The sequence below is a fragment of the Castor canadensis genome, chromosome 19 (assembly GCF_047511655.1).
Source record: "Castor canadensis chromosome 19, mCasCan1.hap1v2, whole genome shotgun sequence".
Classification (NCBI taxonomy): domain Eukaryota; kingdom Metazoa; phylum Chordata; class Mammalia; order Rodentia; family Castoridae; genus Castor; species Castor canadensis.
In genome coordinates, this window is record NC_133404.1 from 27969177 (window position 1) to 27991107 (window position 21931).

Below are 21931 nucleotides of genomic sequence, written 5' to 3' on the forward strand. Positions count from 1 at the left end.
TTCATCTTTAGTAAAATTCCATCTATATATAGAGATGCATTCCATCAACATAGAGAATACTCAGTTGAGCATTTCATGTAACATAGTGAATAATTTTAAGATCTCACTGTCATTGGCCAATACTTTCAGTATCTCAATAAGCCAATTCACCAATTTGACACCGGTTCATTATTTCATACATGAATTTTAATATATGTCACAAAATGCTAAAAACATATAAGCAAGTCACAGAGAGAGCCATTTGGTGTTTGGAGAATGAAGAGGTGCACCATCTTGTAGCTGGACATCTTTTGTGGTCAAAGGAGAAGATTAAGAGGAAGAGAAATTACATCAATTGCATCTTCCATTTTTCACTCTCTTTCTACTCTCAGATATACGTCAAATATATTCACCATGAAAAACAAGATCAAAAGCACAGGTACCATTTCTAAGTCCTGCTCAGTATTACAACACAATGGTGTCTCCTCCACTTTAGTGGTGCCATCACACAGATGGCTTGAGTGGTCAGGTCTCAAGGACACTGCTATATGAGTCACAGTACAACAACCACTGCTCACTAGTGGTCTTAAACAAGGTTAAGACCCTCAATGGAGGGCAAAAGCTATTGAGGACGATACAAAACTAAGGTGAATGGATATATTAGGCAGGTAGATGTTTGGGTTGTAAGTGACTGTAGCCCATCTCACATTACCTTAGGCAGAAAGGGGACAATAGTGATTCTCAGACCCTAAAGAAAGGCTCCCCCAGGTCACATGCAGAACTGGGACACAGCCAGGACCTGGAAGCTGGTGCTTGTCTGCTGTGGGCATCTCTGTCCAGGCTGTCCCCTTTTCTTTGACTTCACTCTCTCCCTGTAGCCACACATTGGGAAGCACAAAAGTCAGCCATGCTGGATTTCCATTTCAAACTCTGTCAGTGGAAAGGGGACAGAGTGTGGGGCACTCCCAAGCTGAGTCTGGGAAGGAAAGTCTTGGGTCCACTGGGGTGAGCTGCCATACTCAGGTCAGTGTTCAATCTGCCCTCACAGGAGTCTCCTGTACTATCGGTGGGGTCACTGGGGATGGGGAAGTTTCCAGGGAAGAGGGGCTGTGTCTATAATCCCAATGTCCCCTACAGTCTCACTCCCACTTAATACATGGTCACCAAGGAATCTTGCAACCAGAGCAGACAACAAGAGCAAATGCTCCAAGCCAGAGGGCGCCATTGGGTGGGACAATGGGATAGTCAATGCAAGGAGCCTTAGGCCAGATATGGGCACCCAGAGTGCCAGCACCATAAACATGGAAATGGTAAGCGGAAAGCAGCTCTCGCCCATCCTGGAGGCAGGGCTATTGCCAGGCTTCCAGAAATTCCAAGAAGCAGGTAGTGAGTGGGTGTAGTGTCCATTTTGTGGCCAGGGTCTAGAAGGAACCAATTTTGCCTCCAACCACAGCCCACTTCCCACTCCGGGGGGTGACTAGCGTGAGCTGGGAATAAAAGGGACCCCAGGTGCAGAGCCATACTTGTCCTGGTGAGGCACAAGTCAATGGTGAATGAGAGGGGAAGGAGCCAGCCTAGGTATCCAACAGAGGGGAAGTGAGATGGTTGTGTCTTCTGCTGAGGGAACTAGGCACATTGTCGTAGAAGGTTTGATGGCCAAGGAAGAAGACTTTTCCCCAAGTGTGCTACACACCGATTCACTTGCTGTTGTTACCTGAGAAACCAAACAGTCACATATCAACAATAAGGGCCAGAGATCAGCAATACGAGTTCCACCCAAAGTACAAAATTATATTAAAATGTTGTGACTTTCTGAAGAGGGTTACAACCAAGGGGTTGATGGAAAACATCACACCTTTTCCCTCAAGGAGACTGAATGTGTCTTCTTTGCAATTATGCAGGAAACAACAATGAATGTGACCGGGTCTTCCCACCCTGTGAAGGTGTGAGAATCAATTTAGGTTGGGTCTTTTCTGTCAAAGGATTTAAGCAATAGCCACCACTGTTACAAATGTTATTCTCACTAACTTGCTTCTCATACACTTGCTTAACGACTTTGCTTAATGTGATAAAAGTTTCTGTTAAGAACAAAAGGTTGTCATCCTCAGTCAAACAAAATTCTACTAGATGCCCTGGTTCCAGAGCTGACAACTTAAAACAGTTACTGCTTTCCTGAGCTTTTAAACTTCTTTGTCTCCAAAGCCCCCTCCTGATGTCCCTTTTCCAATTAGCCAATCATATAGACTGTGAAGCCCAAACTTGCCCAATTCAGGATAGGAGAAGCATTACATTAGAGATGAAACCCCAACGGACTTCCCGCTGTGTGTGCTTGCTCTTTGTCTGTGGCACACCCTTCTGCAGAACTAAATTTTGCCTTGCCTGTTGACTTCTGAGTTGTGTCATCTCTCTCTCATGACACTCCAATATATTAAAGATATTTCTAACAGACGGGAGTGTTCTCATCTTGAGAAGAGAGGCCAAGAAGCTCTGGGACCTTTCCTGGAACACCGCTCTCCTGCAGAAGGTGCTGGGCTGTGTGGTATCAACCAGGCTGGGGATGGTGCATAGACCCCTATCAGCTGGAACCAGAGCATCAGGAGGGAAGAGAGGGGGACATGGTGACAGCGGCCAGTTCATGAAGATCCTCCATTTGGATTTCATCTCAAGAGCAATGAAAAGAGCACGTGTAAGTCATAACAGGACTACCTGAATGCACTTATTTTGGCTTCCGTCATGAATCATGAGCGACACATCGGCTGAAGATCCTGCTCTGGCCAAAGCATCAAGTTGGAGTAGGCTCCCAGGACGATGGGATGAAGGGGCAGCTGGGATGGGATGAGGGCGGTGGCACAAGCTCATGGACAGTTGGATTCCCCAAGACTGGGGAGAGGAGAGAAGTGGGGGTCTTACAGTGGTGGAGCCCTTTACCAGGGAATCCCCCCACATTACCTTGGGCAAAAAGGGGGATTTATTAATTCTCTGAACCCAAGGTCACAGGCAGAACTGAGACACTGCTACCTTGTATCCCCCATGAAGTCATTCGCAGTCATTGTTGAACTGACAATCACCCCTCTGCAGTCAAAGGCAGTATCTGAAGACACACAATCAGACATAAAATTTAGTATAAAAATATTTAAACATTATCTTACATGGGTGGGCTTTGTTCAATCAGTAAAAGGTCTTAATAGAACAAAGACTAGAACAAATCTCCTCCTGAGCAAGGGGGAGTTCTACCAGCAGCTGCATTTGAACTTGATCTGCAACTCTTCCTTGGTCTCCAGCATGCTGACAAGCCTGCAAATTTGTTAGCTCGAAATGCTATGTTTTCCTGATTTTGGACTTGCCAACATTTTTCTATCTCTGTGTATATCTATTTCTATACCTATATTCATCTATCTATATCTATCTATCTATCTATCTATCTATCTATCTATCTATCTATCTATCTACATATATAGCTACCTGAGCTAGCTAGCTAGCTAGCTAGATTGCCTGGACCAGGAGGTAGTGGAGGAGGGAAAGAGAAATGGTTGGATAAAAGGCGCTTTGCAGGATTTCCTGAAACTTTAGATTTGAGGTTGAGAGAAAGGTTGAGAATCCTCCAAAGTGACATACAATTTCTACAGAATGGCAAATGTGAGAATGTTATAGAAAGCAGAATGGAACTATTTAAAACAAACAAAACCTTCAGTAAAGCCCACCATATCAGCAAACTCTGCATTTGCAGATCCACTCTACCCCAGGCTGAAAATGTTTGAAAAATGCACCTTACTGAATATACACAGGCTTTTTCCTTGTCATTGTTCCCCAACCAACACAACATACCAACTATTTACACAACACTCACCCTGTATTAGGTGGACTGAGCAATCTAGAGATGATTGAGGTATACTGAGTGTGTGCATAGACCTGTGCCACTTTCTATAAGGGACCTGGGTATCTGAGTATTTTGATATTCATGCAGCAATTACCCATGAATACTGAGGGATATCTTTCAGAAACTGCAAATGTCCTACTCCTAGAATGAAATAAGAAATGTTGTGAACCTATATGAAAACAAAATGCTGAAACTCCATTGAACAGGATTTGAAAAATGAAACAGATATAAATACTCAATACAATAAAGATGTCTGTTCTAACTAAAATAACATAAATTTAGTAGTCCCAGCTAAAATAACAACTGTGTTGGGGTGTGCATTAATTTCCTGGAGGGCTGTGTTGAAGTACCACAAACTGGCTGGTTTAAAGTAACGAAGTGTCCATAAGTACAGAAATGGTAAAACTCAGAGCTTTCCAGATGGTGTGTGGTGGAGCAGAGCTGTTCCACAAATGGGTTACAGCTGCCTTCCGGTGACTGGTTCTCATTCACCAGGGCCTTGGAGGCTGGTCCAAAGACATAGGTTCTAATGGTGTGTGCCGTGATCCTGCAGGCAGCAGACACAATGAGTATCACCTGACTTCATGCTACCATGATGATCAGAACCAGTGCTGCTCTCTGAGGACCATTGCACTGAGCAGACTTCGTGTTCCAGCTGCCCCAAGGTTGTGGCTGTATGGGACTGCAAGAAGGCCACAAGAAAGCTAGGTTCCTACAGATGTAGCTTCTGTCTTCATCTGTACTAGATACTTCTGGCCATTTGGGCTAATGTGTCTGTGCAGTGGCATTCAGGCTAACCACAGGGTGAAGTAACTCCCACAGGACAAGCATATGCTGCAGGCTTGATCGTGCAGAAACCCGAATAATTCTGAATTGATTTGAAACTCATTTTCTTTACTAAAACACATTTCCACATTACATTTATTAAGAAAAGGGGAAAGAGTATATTATTTAATTATTTAAGTGTAAGTTCAGTTGTAAAGTTATGTGGTTGAAAACCTGGGTTTTAAGTTTTTTATCATCTACTTGTGTATTTTTCATTAATAATGACCATCAAATATGTAAAAAAAGGAGGCTAGGAAGTGTGATTCAAGTGGGAGAGCACATGACTAGCACAGTCAAGATGCTGAGTGATTTATTACACTGCTTTCTTGTGGTGGTACTAGAATTTGAACTCAGGTCCTCACGTTTGCTAAGCAGGCACTCTACCACTTGAGCCAAGCTTCCAACTCAAAATATCAATCATTTAAGTCTCCTCAGAGATTCCTGCTTCCTGCCATGATGACTGGACTGGTAATGAATTAATCTTCCATTACAAACTCCAGACAAAATAAATGAGGTAACTCTTTAAAGATATTGGATGTTAGGTAGCAGAGGACCATCACCTCTGACAATGGGAAAATTCATGTCTGAAGTCCATGGTCACCTTGGATGTCTGTGCAGGCACATTCCCCATTCCCTACTGCAGTGTAATAAAGAAGCAGAGCCCAAAGAGGGCACAGTGGTGTCACTGAGCTTGGGGATGGGACATAGGGTGAAGCAGCTGACATGAATGGAGCTTGCAGGGAAGTGTATTGGAGCAAGGGTTGATGCTCAGGAGAGCTCCAAGACTCTTCATGGGGTCCCTAATTCTTTGTCCAAATAGTAAACTCACATGTGTAGGGGGAGACGCTACAAGGCCTGGCAGAAAACAGGTGCTGGGGGGCGCTATGGGCTGAATGGATCCCTGAAGCCACACAAGGGAACAGAAGTTCTAGCCTTGAGGGAAGCAGCCCTGAGACCCTGGGCACTCAGCTGACAGCCCGGCAAGGCCACGTCTTAAGGTCGGGGTACCTGAACCCAGAGACAAGGTGATCAAGACCCAATTGGCAAACTCCAGTAGAAGGGTAGAATCTGATCTGATGGCCTGTGGTGGCACAGCCCATGAGCTAGGAATGATTTTGAAATTTCAGTGAAGAAACAGATGCAGCAGAGACCAAAAGTGACCAAAAAACCTGGTCATTTACAGTGAGTTTGCCAATCCTGTTACAACCATCGTAATAAGTCTTAAAAATAAACTCTACCTTGGCAATGACCGGAATGACAGGTGTTGCAGCCACATAGCCCTGTGGACAGTTTTTTAAATTCGTTTATTTTTTATTAGGATGTATTTGTTATACAGGGAGAATTCATTATGACAATTGTAAATAGGCTTATATTGTATACTGGTTCGATCGTCCCCACCATCTCTCCCCCTCAATCCCTTTCCTGCAATTGCAAGAGGGTTCTTGATTCCATTTCATATAAGTATAAGAAGTTCATTTCCCATACACCATCACCTTAATCTGCTTCATTCACCCTCCTGGGCCCTCCCACAAGTACTCCCCACACACACTGTACCTATTTACAGTCCTGTCTTTTCAATATCTAAGTCAATGCTCAGTGAACAGTTTTCAGATGTGAATCCTTGGAGAACAAACCACATCTAAACCATAGGAGTCCCCAAAAGCACAGGCCCCCAAAGCAAAAATTGACAAATGGGATTATATCAAACTAAAACTTCTGCACAGCAAAGGGAACAATCAACAGAGTGATGGGTTGACCGCAGAATGGGAGAAAATATGTGCAAACATTCGTCCAACAAGGGATGAATATCCAGAATACATAAGGAACTAAAAACTCAACAGCACATATAATTATCATAACCATATTAATGATCTGATTAAAATGGGCAACTAATCTGAACAGGGAATAGACAGTTCTTGAAAAGGCAGATATGCAAATGGACAACAAGTAAATCGAGTACTTGAAGAAACATGGTTCCAAAAAAAAATGTGTGTGTGTGTCTGTGTGTCTGTGTGTTTGGATAAAACATGGATGGTTGTCATCAGAATTAAAAGAGATAAGGCCCAGAGTTCAAACCCCAGTATTGCCAAGCAAAGAAAGCAAAGAGAGAGAGAGAGAGAGAGAGGGAGAATGAGAGAGAGAGAGAGAATGCAATGCAATGCTTGGCCTGGGTTCAATCTCTACCACAAAAAATGAAACAATGCAAATGGAGCATTTTCCAAAGTACAAGACAAAAAGCAAATATATTGTCATATAAATATTCAGCTTTTTTCTTTTTGGTAACATGGCTTTAAATTTTTTTTGAATTGCAATATCCTAACCATCTCTTGACAATATTATAACCTATTTCTATACACAGTCAGAATCTAACAAAGACAAAAATGCAATAAGCAATGAAATAGGCTTCCTCATTTAAAATTTATTAAAAAAAACAGTATAGCTATGTTATTTAGTTCTTAGTTGTGAATTTGGCAAAATAAAGTTATTAACTTAGAATAGAAGAAGATACTCAACATAAACTCTCTGAAGGAAAAAAACCCCTAAAATTCAGGCTTTCAAAGCACCATGTGTATCATTTCCAGCAAACAATCAAATATAAATTGATGCATTTTTTTTTTTTTGGCAGAACTGGGATTTGAACTCACAGTCATAACTCCAGCTGCTTTTGCTATGGTTACTCTGAAGATAAGGTCTCGCTTTTTCCCAGGCCAGCCTGGACTTTGGTCCTCCTATTTTAAGCTTCTCCCTGTCCCTGGGATGACAAGCACAGGCTCTTGCAAAACAATTTTTTTTCCCATGGGCTATCCTGGAACCACAGTCCTCCCAATCTCAGCCTCCCAAATAGCTGGGATTACAGATGTGAGCCACTGGTGCTTGCATAACAAGATGCATTCTTTAGAGAACAAATTTCAGATGGCCAAAGTGACATTAGCAAAATTCAAGTGGCCAAAACAAGGACAGTGTGCACACCAAAGAGAATAACAATGGCAAAGGAGTAAAAGTTGCTAAATGTATCTTCACACACACACAAAGAACCTAATTGGCCTTTTGCAGAGGAATGCCTGGGCAGCCAATTTATTCCCTTGAAGACTGGTGGATAAAGGGAAGTAATCACACACAGTAGATAAAGCAGTACCATTTCCACATGAAAGATCCAGATTAATAAATAAGGAAGAAATAGAATTATAATATCATCATTTTTTAACCTCCAGGGTATTAATGAGTCAATACTTTGCCCATTAAAAGTTGCTAACAGCACAGAGAGAGATGACTTGACAGGCTACTTTATGAATGAATAGAAACCAAGGAGAAAAAAATTGGAGTCTGAATGACCTTCTAAATCCTGTTACTTATTTCACGAAATAGTAAGGCAGGAGGAAACCCTGAACTGCACCAAAAGTAGGAAATAGGTGAATCCATACGGGAATACAGATCAGATGCCTGGGGTTCTTCAGTGGTTAGAATATAATGAAAAGGACACAAAAGAAACATCTAGATTCCTAAGACAAGACTAAACTGTCCTATCTTAGTATGGACGTTTGGTGATGAAGCGGTAACAATTTAGCAGCTGAATCTCCATGCTTCTAAAACAGGCAGAGCATTTATAAAAACTGATCATGCCTGAGTCAATGAAAGCAAGAGTCAAGAATGATAAGGGCTTAAAACACACAAAGAATATGGTTTCCAAGAACAGGATAATAAAGCTGGAAGTATATACCTGTAAAAAAGGTACTAAAATAATCTATGCTTGGAAATTAGTAATATGCTTTTGAATGAACTTTGAATCAAAGGAGAAATCAAAATCAGTTAGAAAATAATTTGAAAGAAATGATCATGTCAAAATTAAGGGGCTGCAGTAAAGATGTGTTTACAAGGAACTTCTAGTTGTGCAAATATTTATTAGAGAAGAAACAAAGCTGCAAGCTAATATCCTAAGCATAAATCTCAGAATTTAGAAAAAAGAACTGCACATTAAATCTCTAGAAAAGAGAAGAAAAGAAATAATAAAGATAAGGAAGGAAATAATGAGATGAAATGTAAATATAGAATCAAAAGGAGGAATAGAGAAAAAGAAAATTCATTGAGTGTATTGCTAGCTAGTAAGATTGGTAAGTTTTTTTCAGACTGGCAAAAACAAACATCAGAATAAAAATGAGACTTTGCCTGAGATCCTACAGCATAACGATAAGGAGAGGATATCATCAATAAATTCCTGAGACTAAGTTGTTGATATTTGAAAATTTGAATCAGAGAACTGCTTAGAAAAATACAACCTGCCAAAGTGGACACAAGAAGAAATGCTGAATTTGAATAAATTTTAACTATTAAAGAAATTGAATCTATAATTAAACACATTCCCTGAAAGAAAATTCAAGGCCCAGATAATTTCAACAGTAAAATCTATTGAATATTTAACTAGTTTGTTTTTTTAAAGGCAACAGAAACGCTGACAGGAACCTTATGAGAATGGAAAATTATAGAATCATCTCTCTCAGGAACATAAATGCAAAAATCCTGAACAAAGCTTTAACAAATCTGACTTAAAATGAAAATTAAGAAAAAGAAAAAAGTAATATTCATGGAAGTAAATTAGATAGACAGACAGACGGACAATAGATAGAATGATAGGTAGCTATCATGGCCACATAGGCTGGAGTCAGGAAAGCTCTGTTTGCCCATGACAGATGTGAGACATATTTTTATGATCAGAGAGGAAGAAAATTACAGAATGGTGTTCAGTGGAGTATTCAAGATAAAAACTCTTAGCACTCTTGGTTCAGGTACTTTGATTGCTACAGGAAAAGCATCCTTACTTTGAAAATCTAAAACCCAAAATGCTTCAGAATCTGAACATTTCTGAATTTCAGTATGATGTCACCAATGGAAAATTTTACACTTACTTCACATGACAGGTCTCAGTCAAAATGCAGGTGTGCTAAAACTGCTGTATGACATAAAATATATATGAAATACAAATAATTTTCACGTTTAGACTTGGGTCCTATCGCCAACACACCAAATTGTGTATATGAAAATACTCTATTCCCCACCCCCTGCAAAAGAAAAAAAACATCAAAATCACAAACACATCTGGTCCTAAGCACTTTGAGTAAGGAATTCAGCCTGAACTGACTACTACAAAATGAAAACCTCCCACTTTAGCAGCTGGAAGCCATTTTCCTGTGCTTGTGAATTCTGTGTGTCAGGAACTCTTGGGCACAGTAGAAGTGGCTTCCATCTGCTCCATGATGATTGGGGTTTCTGCTTTGTGACCTGCCACCTCTTCAGTCACTTCTGGGCTCTCTGGGTTGCAGACATAGGCTTCTAGGCTGTTCCTTCCACTCACCAGGCAGCCTCCATCCTGCCTCACAGCCTTTAGCCCTGCTTTGCCTTCTGCCTGGAGCACACTTAACCCAGCTGCCCACCTGGCTTGGATACTCACCCTTCCCAAGTCACCTCTCAGTGATGTCTTCCTTGGCCTCCTTATGAGAAAACGGAATCACACGCTGTGCTCCCTGACATTCTAGCCCCCTTTCTGGCTTTACCAGTCACCTTCTCGTATACATTATTTTTAAACTGCTTATTTTTGTTCTATTTTCCCCCATCAGAATGCAAGCTTCATGGGGGCAGTTATATTTTTACCTGATTTTTTTTTTTTACTGCTATATCCTTAGGGCCTAGTCTACAACTCAGCTGAGTTGAGTTAATAAGTCACTTGAAAATTTTGTTGAGTTGTACACAATGGTACACGTCTATAATCCCAGCAATCAAAGCTGAGATAGGAGGATCTTGAGTTCGAGGCCAGCCTGGTCTACATGGGAGACCCTGCCTCAAGAACAAATGTGTCTGTTGTCCAAGTGGTGGGTAGAGGGGTGGGGATGGATGGGTGTGAGGCATGCCATCTCAATGCTAATGCTCAAAGACCTCAGATGGAACACAGTTGGCCTTCCATATTTGCTTATTTCCCCTGCATCCACAGATTCAACCAATCACAGACCAGAAAGAGTCAGAAAGTTCCAGAAAAACAAAATTTGAATTTTCTGTGTGCTGAGTACTATGCTGACATGCGAGAATGCAGTAATACCAGGCAACCCTGCTGTGGCCTCCCACCATTTCATGGATCCTTGCCTTTACCTACAGACCCTGGCTGAGCACTGGTTGCCTTGAATCATCCAGGTGTACACTGTGTGTAGTTAGGCTTGTGGTGACTGCATCTGCTTTTCTTTTCTTGTCATTATTCCCTAAACAATACATTATAACAGCCATTTACATTGTATCAGGTGTAATAAGTCATCCAGAGATGATTTTAAGTGTACAGAGGATGCATGGGCTCCATATGAATGGTACATCATTTCATACAAAGATTTGAGCATCTGAAATGTGTTCTGTCCACCGGGGATCCCAGAATTCTCCCTGGATGCCAAGGGATGATATATATATATATATATATATATATATAATAAATTTTATTAGTATATATTCATCATATGGGGGGATTCATTGTCACAATTCTGATCATACTTATATTGTACATTACTTACATTTTCCCCATCGTCTCCCCCTCAGCCCCCTCCTCACCCCACCCAAAGCAATTGCAAGAGGTTTCTTAGTTCTGTTTCATATAGGTATATGAAGTCCATTGACCATATACTGTCACCTTAATCTCCTTTCTTCACCCTCCCCCTCCAACACACTGTGCCTATTTTACAGTCTTGGTTTTCATTGTTAATATTTAAGTTGATGTTCAAAGTGGTTTCTCAGTGTATGCCCACTATGGGTGTGCTTTACTTAATTATTCATTGTTGTTGGCATGAACAGTTACTAATGTTTATTATAAGAAAGAAGCAGGGGTACAAAACAGAGTTATTGCCAAGTCACTTTTGTGTCTATTAAAATAATTTCTGCATAAATGAATATGTGTAGAAACACAATCACTGGTATTTTCCAGAAGCCATAGAAACTGTGCATAATGGGAGTTCTAAGAAGGAACAGAATACAGGTGGAAGGAAGGCCTTGTTTTTCTAATTAGCATTTTTCTGTACAATTTAAGTTTCCTAACTAGGACTCTCGCAATTTATTGTAAAGTACCAATAGTTTTATGATGATAAAATCTATGGACTATTTAAAGGAGCTTTTCTCTACAATGCTTACTGCTAAAATAACAAATAATTGTTATAAAATGGAAAATAAAGGCTATTTCATTTAACATAGTTCAAGAAAAGCAATTGTTAGTTTTTTTAGAAACTTCCTTGAAGCACTGAGAAGTCTTCATTAATCAAATAAGGATTAGATAACATTCAGTGTTTCCTATTTGCTAAGGCAGAAATACTTTTCCTGTGCTTTTAAGGTTTCCAGCAACAAGAATTTCAGATAATCAGAGCACTTTGTTCCTTACACTGTCTGCTTTTCTGTAATTTTACTGCAATTACAGTATAACAGCATTGACAGAAAAACCCTTAGCAAATGGATAAGGTTTAAAATTTTTATGCTAAGCTTTGTCCGATTTTGTCTCCAGACATTGCTTTTGGTTTTGTAGAAGCATTAATGTCAATCCAACGAGCAGTATTTTGGAAACTCTGGTGCTATGGTTCAAATACACCCTCCTCAATTCAGAAGCTGGAACCCAATACTCAGTGCGATAGTACCAAGAGGTAGAGTCTTTGGGAAGTGATTCAGTCATGAGGGTGGAGCCCTCATGGGATCAGGATCCTTAAAGACAGGCTCCAGGCAGCTCCCCTGCCCTTCCACTAGGTGAGGACCCAGTGAGAAAAAAACGGCTAAGAAGCAGAAAGCCTTCACCAGACCCTGAAACTGTGGTGCTTTGCACTTCCTAGTCTCTAGGACTAGAAGCAATACATTTCTAAGGTTTATAAATTACCCAGCCTCAGGCATTTTGTTATAGTAGCTAGGATAAACTAAGACATCTGTGGTCTTTGTTTAACTCTGAACATTTAAGCTATATGGCTACTCCCATTTATCCTGTGCTCTTGTATTTCTTGAGGTATGCTCAGTTTGTAGCACATTACAAAAGTGTGATGTGAGAGACTTTGGAAGAGGTGTCCAATAATCACATGGGAAAAATGGAAAGACAATTTTGAAATAAAAGCATTCTAAGAAATGCATTTGAAGCTGGGCATGGTGGCTCATGCCTGTGATCCTAGTTACTCGGGAGGCAGAGATCAGGAGGATCATGGTTTGAGGCTACTCAGGACAAAAAGTTTATAAGATCCAATCTAAACCAATAAAAGCTGGACTTGGAGGTACACTCCTGTCAATCCAGCTTGGCAGAAAGCACAAACAGGAGACTAGAGATTCAGGCTGGCCTGGGCAAAAACACAAGACCATATTTGAGAAATAACAAACCAAAAAGGGTTGGAGTATGGGTAAAGTGGTAGAACATTCATTTTGCAAGTGCAAGGCCCTGCATTTACACCCTAGTACCGCCAAAAATAAATAAAGAAATAAATGCATTTCATTCCCCAAACCAGGACAGGGAAAAAAGCCTATTATTCTTAAAATGAATCTAAGCTGTCCATCCACACATTTTTGCATAGGATGTGAGAAATGAATTCCCCACCCACTGTGTTTTTGTAAATAGTCAGAGAGGTGCAGACTGCAGTGTGTGAAGATACTGCTGTTCCCTTATGCTACAGAAATATCCTTAGCAGGCTGAAAGCAAATGAAAATTAATTCCACTGGCAGTCGATAAAACTGAAGTCCATTAAAAGCTAGACTACTTTATATTAGATTTTCAAATGAATGAGACAAGAGCTCTCACAATGGCTTCAAAACTGGGCATATTTATAACCCTGTCCTCCTTGCCAAAAATAATTATGTCCTTTTTTTTTTTTTCCTGCCAACCATTTAAGCTCATTTCATGCAGATGGAAAAAGGGAGTTGTTCCCATAAGAAGGAAGAAGGGTTTGGAATCCTTGAGCAATTTGAATGGCTCGTCAATTTTGGAACATTCTGTCCTGGAATGTTCCATGTTTTTATGTTTATTTGTTTAGCTACAATTTATTCTCCAAATTAATTACATGACATTTATTTCCAAAAGCCACAATTGTAGAAGGCTGGTGCAATGTTGGGAATTAGTTCTTATGGTACACAGTTGTTTGTTGAGCATCCTGCTCTGTCCCACGAGCTGAGGCAGATCCCAGTGACCCTGAGGAAAAGCTGCCTTAGTTTGGATCTGGAATGTCCTCCAATGGCCCATGGATTGAAGGCTTCGTCCCCAGACTGTGATGCTACTGGGAGATGGTGGATCCTGAAAGAGGCAGGGTCTGTGGGGAGAAAGGTTGGTCCTGGGAGATGTGCCATTGATGGGGATATGGGACCCCAGCCCCTAACTGTCTCTCTCTTTGCTTCCTGATCACCAAAAGGTGAACATCTTCCTCTGCCATGTGTTCTGCCATGATTCATTGTCTCTTCACAGTCCTAAAACAGGGTCGAGGGACTATGAACTGAAACCTCAGGAAAGGTGAGCCAAAATAAAACTTTTCTCTCCCTTTAAGCTTATTAACTCAGGTATTTGTCAGCATAACAGAAAGATGACTAGTCAAAAGCCCACTAGTCTGAATAGACTTGGAGGTGTTGTTTCTCCTTAGAACCATCTTGTGCCCACTCCATCGTAAACCTTTTGAGACACTCGAGAACCCACCTAGCCTTCCTAAGCCCTCTTGCTACTTGGATACAGGAGCCTTGGCGCCTGCTGTTTCCTACCTAGGCCCAGTGGTAGCTACAGGAAAGAAGACAGAGAGTCCATCTTTTTGTAATTACTCTCCTTATTTAGTTCATATTTTTTGCAGTTATTTTAATTTTTTTATTTACATTTGTATTATGTGTTCCAAACAATTAACTATTGGTTTTCTTTGTTGATATAATCAACTGCACAGAAATGCTTAATGCTTTTCTGGGGTGACTCCACTGCTGTGGCTTTGAGTGTGTCCCCGCAAGGGTTCATGTGTTGGGAGCCTGGTCCCAGTGTGGTGGTGATGGGAAGCAGGGGAATCTTTAAGAGGTAACAAAACTCTAGTGGGAGGATTGGGTAATTGAAGGCACACCCTTGGAAGGGATTAATGTCATTATCTTCAGACCTGTCCTGGGTTATTTCTTGAGAAAGAGAATTGCTACTAAAGATCAAGTCTGGCCCCTCCCTTCTCTTGGCTTCCTGTTTCGCCACCATTTCTTCTTCATATACTCATGCCATTGTGAGGCCATCTGCCATGAAGGACTCAGTAGAGGCTGAATAAATGGGGTTGCCAAATCTTGGACTTTCAGCCTCCATAACTGTGAGCTAAATAAAGGTATTTTGTTATTGGAAAAAGAACAAATACACCAATGAAGACCAATCTTGACGTTGATGGCTATCCCACAGCCCAGCCATGTATGTATAGAACATTCACCATTGCATTTACAGTCTCCTTACCAGCCTCCCCACTTCCAGACCTCACCTACAGCCCACTCCTCTGGCAGCAGGAGTGGGCCAGAGGAGTGGGCTGTACAAATGAAGTCAGGCAGTGACACTCTGTTTAACATCTTTCATGTCTGCCATTCCACAAAGAATAAAAGGTGATGTCCTTCCAAACACTGGGAATGCCCTTACAGTTGCTCTCCTGTTTCTTTCCCCCAAGGTCCCCAGACTCATTTGCAGCCACACGGACCTCCTGGCTGTTCTAGGAAACATCATTTCCACTCAGGCCCTTTGCACCGGTCCTTCCCTCAAGGTGGATATCCATATGGCCAACTCCTCTGCTCCTGACTCCCTTGCTTTGTTCAAGTGTCACATACCCCATAGGTTCTACTGTGGACAACCTATTTAAGCTGGCACCAAGGGTCACAGGGGGAGGGTAGCACATGGTAGAGCACTTACCTAGCATGGTATGAGGCCCTGGGTTCATCCCCAGCAGCACAATGAAAAAGCAAACGAAAACAAAATGGCAACCTTTCCCTGTATCACTCTCTCAGCCACCTGTGCCACATTCTATCTTTTCCTTTTTTCCTTAGCATGCATCACCTTTGCTGTGGTTTGAATGTGTCTCCCAAAAGCTCACGTGTTGAAAACTTAAACCCCAAATTCATTTATGAATGGTATATGGAGATAGGGTCTTTGGGAGACAATGAAGAGTAGATGAGATTATGAGGGTGAGGCCATCATGATGGCCTTGGTGGCTTTATAAGAGCTAGCAAGCTTGCTATATGTTGCCATGTGATGTCCTGTGCCATGTGGTGATGCAGCAAGAAGGCCATATCAGATGTTAAACAAATGCTAGTGCCAAGCTCTTGGACCTCCCACTCTAGCCATGAGTTAAGCAAACCTCTATTCTTTATAAATCATGCAGCCTCAGGTATTTTGTTACAGCAACAGAAAACAGATTAAGACAATGTCCTAACATTCAATAGCATGTTCTACTTTTTATTACTATATACCTTCACTAGGATATAAGCTCCAGAAGAGCAGAGGTCTTTGGTTGTTCACTGATATACCTTGAGTGCTCCGAACAGTGCTAATGGTTAGTAGGTACTCAATAAATGCTGCTTGAATGATTGCATACATGACTTATACAAGGCAAAGACACATTTTTATTAAAGTTCTCTGCCAAGGTTTCTGGTTCCAGTACATACATAAAGGACAAATCATATATGGATGAGGATTTTGGATTCACATGCAGAGTGAGGCTAAAAGCTATGAGATAATTTCGCACTGGGGATTAACATGATGCAACTTAGGTTTTCCAAAGTTCCTGGCTCTTGGGCAGCACACAGCCTCCTGAAGCAGTAATAAGTCAGGGAGGACATTGGTCCAGCAAGAAATGACAGTGGTTTGGGACAGGAAAGTCATGGTGGAGGTGATAAGGAGTGGTGGATTCTGGGTATATCCTGAAGGTGAAGCTAACAGGTCTTGCTGGTGGACCTTGTTGAGAGGAAGGGAGGGGAGGGAGTCAAGGATAACTGTTCCATGTGTAGCCTGGGCAGCTGAGAAGATGGCAGTACCAATTACTGAGATGGAACAGAGTGGGGACAGACTCGGGAGTGAAGTCAAGAATTCTTCTGCACTATTCTGCACAGCCATGTTTCCTGAAGCACTGTTCATAATAGCCAAGATTAGGACTGAACCAAGATGTTTGTAGACAAATAATGAACAACAACAACAACATATATATATATATAATCAATGGGATATTTTTCAGCCATTAAAAGGGTGAAATACTGTCATTTGCAGCATCACAGATGGACCTGGAGGACATTATGTTAAGTGAAAAAAGCTAGACACAGAAAAATAAATATCACATGATCTCACTCATATCAAGAATCTACAAAAGCCTAACACATACAAGTAGATCATACAAGTGGTTACCTGAGGTTAAGAAGGATGAGGAAGAGGAGGAAAATAGTGATCAGGTACACAAATCAACTTAGGTAGAGAGTTTAGTTCTAATGTACTGTAGCATAGGGGATAACTAGACTCTATAATAACTTATCATACATTTCACAATGAGTAGAGAAGAAGGTTTTGAAGGTCTCCAACACATAGAAATGATAACATAGTGATGAGAACAACCACTTTGATTCATCATTAAACACTGTGTTTGTGCATCAAATTATATCAAATAATTATAAATATTATATGCCCATTTAAATTTCTCTTACATGAAGAATCCTTCTGTCTTGGGTGTGTTAAATTTAAGATGCTACAGACATCCATATGGAGATGTTGCCTGGGCAGTTGGGTACATGAATCAGGAGCCCAAAAAAGAAGTTGGACTAGACAGGGATAGTATTTAAAGCCACATCTGAGAAGATGTATTTAGAGAGGAAGACTGGGTGTGGCAGTGGGGCATCCCTCCTATAGGAGGGAAAGCCAGTAAATCAGGCTGAGAGGGAGGGGAGAACTGTGCGACTCCATTGTCGTGGGGGCCATGTGACAGGAGGGTTCAAATGACACCATGAGGAACCTACGAAGTGATGGATTTGACAGTATGATGGCTATGGTGTCAAAGGAAGGGTGCCAAGATGCCAGGCAGTGTTGCAGTGCCCCTTGGGTTGCTGGTAGTGTTCTTTCTGGATGAGAGGAAGTGCCAGCCAGGGCAAATAGGGTCAGGCCAGGGCCACCGTGGGGCACCCAGTGTTCAGTGGAGTCTAAGTAATCAGGAGAAGCAGGAAATGGGGAAGCCTCCAGCACTGGGAACAGAAAGGATTCCTGGGGATGAGAGATAGGGGTGAAGTGTGCTGGGTTTCCTGAGCCTGGGACACCAGACACAAGCCAGTGCACAAGCGATCCTACACAATTGCAGGATGTGAGGGCACCAAAACAGTGGCACTCAAAAAGGAGAAAAAGAAAAAGAATTTTTCCATGAGAAAACTGTATATAACAAGTTCAGAATATCACATGTTTTAGTTGTAATTAACTTTCAGAATTCATTTCTAAAAGGATGAAATTCTCATTCCAATCACAATGTGCCAGTTTAATACTTAGCATTTTTCCCAAGAGCAAGTTATATCAAAGTACCTAAGACCTACAGAAGAAAAGTCAGTAATATTCTTTTTTTATTTCCAAGTTCATTTGCCAAGAATCCAACTGTTTAAAACTGTATTTCTCCCTAGCTTTCTGTAACTAAATTAGAACATTACTTGTAAATGTATCTCTCTACTAAAACCATATGGGGAACCCTATCTTTTCTTTTACACATAAAGGATTTAAAAGCTGGGTGCCAGTGGCACATGCCTGTAATCTTAGGTACTTGGAAGGCTGAGACTGGAAGGATCAAGGTTCAAGGCCACCCCAGCCAAATAGTTCCTGATACCCCATCTCCAAAAATAACCAGAGAAAAATGGACTGGAAGTGTAGCTCAAGTGGTAGAGCACCTGCTTTGCAGGTACAAAGCCCTGACTCCCAGCAACAACTAAAAAATATTTGACAATTACTGATGGAATAGAATGAAAATTTGAACCAAGTTTTAAAAGATGGTTGTATTTTATTTTAACATATAAAATGCCTATAGTTGACTTGAATGTTTAAACAATTTGAGCCTATCGATCTCTTCCATTACTTTACATCATCATTACCATTTGACATTAAACACTAAGAAGGAATGTCTGGATGGTGTGTAGATCAGACATTCAGACACAGAACCTTCCTTCCCACTGATGTGTTCAGTCCACCTGCAACAGTCTTTCAATGCTAGTTATATAAAATAGCAACAGTATAAACAGAATAAATTAGATTAAGAGAACAACTTCCCCATTGCTATGGATCAATTGTGCTCCACCCCCCAACTCATATGTTGAGGTCCGAACCCCCAATGTGACTATATTTGGAGACAGAGTCTTTAGGAGGTGATTAAGGATAGATGAGATTTTTAAGGTTGAGGTCCTTACTGATAAAACTATTGTTCTTGTAAGAAGAGAGTAAAAGAGAGAAGTCTATCTTCTGTCTCTCTGTCTCTGTCCCCCCACTCCAACACAAGAACCTATGAAAAGCCCTGTGAGCACACACAGAAAAGGGGCCCTCACCAGAACTGGACAGTGCTGACACCTTGAGTTCAGACTTCCAGCTTCCAAAACCATAAGAGATTACGTTTCTTTTTCTTAAGCAACTCAGTTTGCAGTGTTTTGTTTTGACAGCCTGAGCTAAGACACCTAATGAAGGAGTTTGTTTATTGTTTAGAAGAGAAAGACTATGCTGGGCTATAATGTCAACATAAGTAAAAATGTATACATCTATAACTTTTCTGGGAGATAAACAACTGAAAATGAAGTGAATTTCTTCTCTTAAGATGCCTGTCTACAGATTATTTTGTCCATTCACTCCAACATGGACATTACCCCTAACAGGACCCATAGTTGACTTGAATGTTTAAATAATTCGAACCTATTGATCTCTTCCACTACCCTCTCGACACTGGTTTGAAAGTATAGTGTCTTGTTTTGACATTTCTGCTGAACTTACTTCTGGTAGTGAATGGGCACAGGACCAGGCAAAGTAGATAACTCAGTGCAGTGTCACCAAGCAAGCCTCCCTAGTGACCTGAGAACCTGCACTGAAGCGAGCTAGATGATGCTGTGGTCTCATTTCCTCTGACCACTGATTTCTTTCAGCAACATAGGGATCAGAGCTCTCCTGTGGGTCACCTGGGGGAGTGAATGAGCCACAAAGGTAAAGCTCCTAGGGTGGTTTCCCATAGGAACTATTTCTAGAATGGCTGTGAAGAAGTTCAGAACATACCTCCCCAAAATTGGCTGCGCTGGTTTTCTGATCTCTTTTCTTCTTGAAAACAAGAGATTAAAAAATTCTCATGAGAAAGACATTCTCCCTCTACCAGAGGGGAAAGCACAGTTCCACAGGGAGTCATAGCTGAGAGAATTCAGTACAAACAACCTTGCTAAAATAATTATCTTCCTTTAACTTTTCCACTTCTTTTCTTCAATTGCCTCTCTTTGTTCGTCTTAATATTAACAAGCAGTTGAGATTTTCCACTTCTTTGATTCTTCATTTCTTTATGAGGACTCTTGTGTCATATAAAAGTATATGAGTTTGTGTGTTTTTCTCCTGGTAATGTGTCTTGTGTCAATTTAATTCTCAGGCCTAGCTGAAAAGCCTGACAGCAGAGGTAAAATTTAGGCTGGCTCCCCTACAACTCTGTGTGTTATAACAGGAGAAAATGCACTCAGAGAGAAATCATTAACTGCAGTATAATAATGATGATAGCTCTTGGGGTAATTCCTTTTAAAACAGTTTCAATTTCTGTCATATCAAGGCCTGCCAACCTGTAGCAGTGTCATTGTCACTGTCACAGGACTTAGTTTCCATGCCATGGAGTCACCTCCTTCACTTGATGTCAGAGGCAGAAACACACTAAAGGAACAGAATTGAGACCAGAATTTTCTGGGTTCTAATGGAATGGATTTGATTAATGTCTCCGGACCTTATTTTCCTCACCTGAATAAGGTGTTGAATTGTAATGCATGTCAATAGGACGACTGCAAGACTTTTAAAACTGAAAATACATTGCACACATTGTATAATGCCTGGTACACAGAGGCCCTCAGTAACTGTTCATGCTGACTTGGGCATGTGACCAAGAGTGACTAAAGGAAACACACGGTTAGAAGCTGGTCCTCAATGCTCCCAAGGTCTCTTCCAGGTGACATGGACTGTATTATTTAACTTCAAAAATACCTCACGGTTTCAGTCCATGGTCAGTTGACCCTGCTGCTTTGGGGCTGTGATGAGGCAGAACATCATGGCCTGAATGCATGGTGGAGGAAGCTTCTCACCTCAGCCAGAAAGAAAAGGACAGGCCAAGCATGGTGGAGAATACCTGTAATCCCAGCTACCTGGGAGGCTGAGGTGAGAGAATTTTGAGTTTGAGGTCAGCTGGGGTAACATAGACTCTACCATAAAAAAGAAAAAGAAATAAAGACAGAGAGAAAGAGAGAGAGAGAGGGAGAGAGAGAGAGAGAGAGAGAGAGAGAGAGAGAGAGAGAGAGAGAGAGAGAGAGGGAGAAAGAGGAAGAAGAAGGAGGAGGAGGAAAAAGGGGAAAGAAAAGCTTGCTTGGGGCACCTTTCAAAGGTATGCCACCAATGACCTAACTTTGTCCCACTGAGTCCTTCCCTCCACTAAGTCCTCTTAAAGGTTCCACTGAGTCACAGGCTGGGAACCCAGCCTCAATACATGAGCCTTTGAGGAACACTTACTCAAACCATAGCACAGACCATGGGAACTCTCCCCTGATTCTTCAAGTGAATAAGAGAAACATCTTAAGAGCAACCAAAGACAGGAAGGAAGAGGCAGAATGTGGCCTTATGAACTAGAAAGGGGCATTAGGACAGAAACCAGTAGAGAAAAGAAACCCAGAAGACACTGAAGTCTCCTCACCCTCACAGGTGAGCAGACAGCATCACTTCGCCAACACTTTCAACATGGGGTGTCAGGAACTGAGGTGGGCACAAGTAGTTCTAGGAAATTTCTTAAATGATCTTTTTGCCATAAAAGCTCATATATAACATGTCAGGAGCTTGATGAAGGAAGGATCACAACCGAGAAGTAGGCGATGCTCACAGGTTTAGGACCCAACCTGGTTCAGCCAAGAGGACATTTCACAGGGTTTATTAGGAAGATTCAAATCCAAGGCCCTAGCAAGGGAGCACTGCAGGCACCCTCCTGGTTAGACAATCTCTGATGGCAACGCCCATGTCTGAAATGGAGCCTCTGGCAGAGGAAGACAAATTGGTCCCAGGCAGGATGC

At 41.4% G+C, this 21931-nt stretch overlaps 1 protein-coding gene and 1 long non-coding RNA gene across 5 annotated transcripts in view; both read right to left on the reverse strand.

Annotated features, from left to right (window-relative positions):
* The window catches only part of Entrep2 (endosomal transmembrane epsin interactor 2), a 469028-nt gene that overhangs the window by 184258 nt on the left and 262839 nt on the right, over positions 1-21931 (reverse strand). The window lies entirely within an intron of this gene.
* Positions 165-6472, reverse strand: LOC141419263 (uncharacterized). Its single transcript, XR_012444036.1, has 2 exons — positions 2686-6472; positions 165-1693 (listed from the first exon to the last, which is right to left on the reverse strand). It is a non-coding gene; the product is annotated as an uncharacterized lncRNA (long non-coding RNA).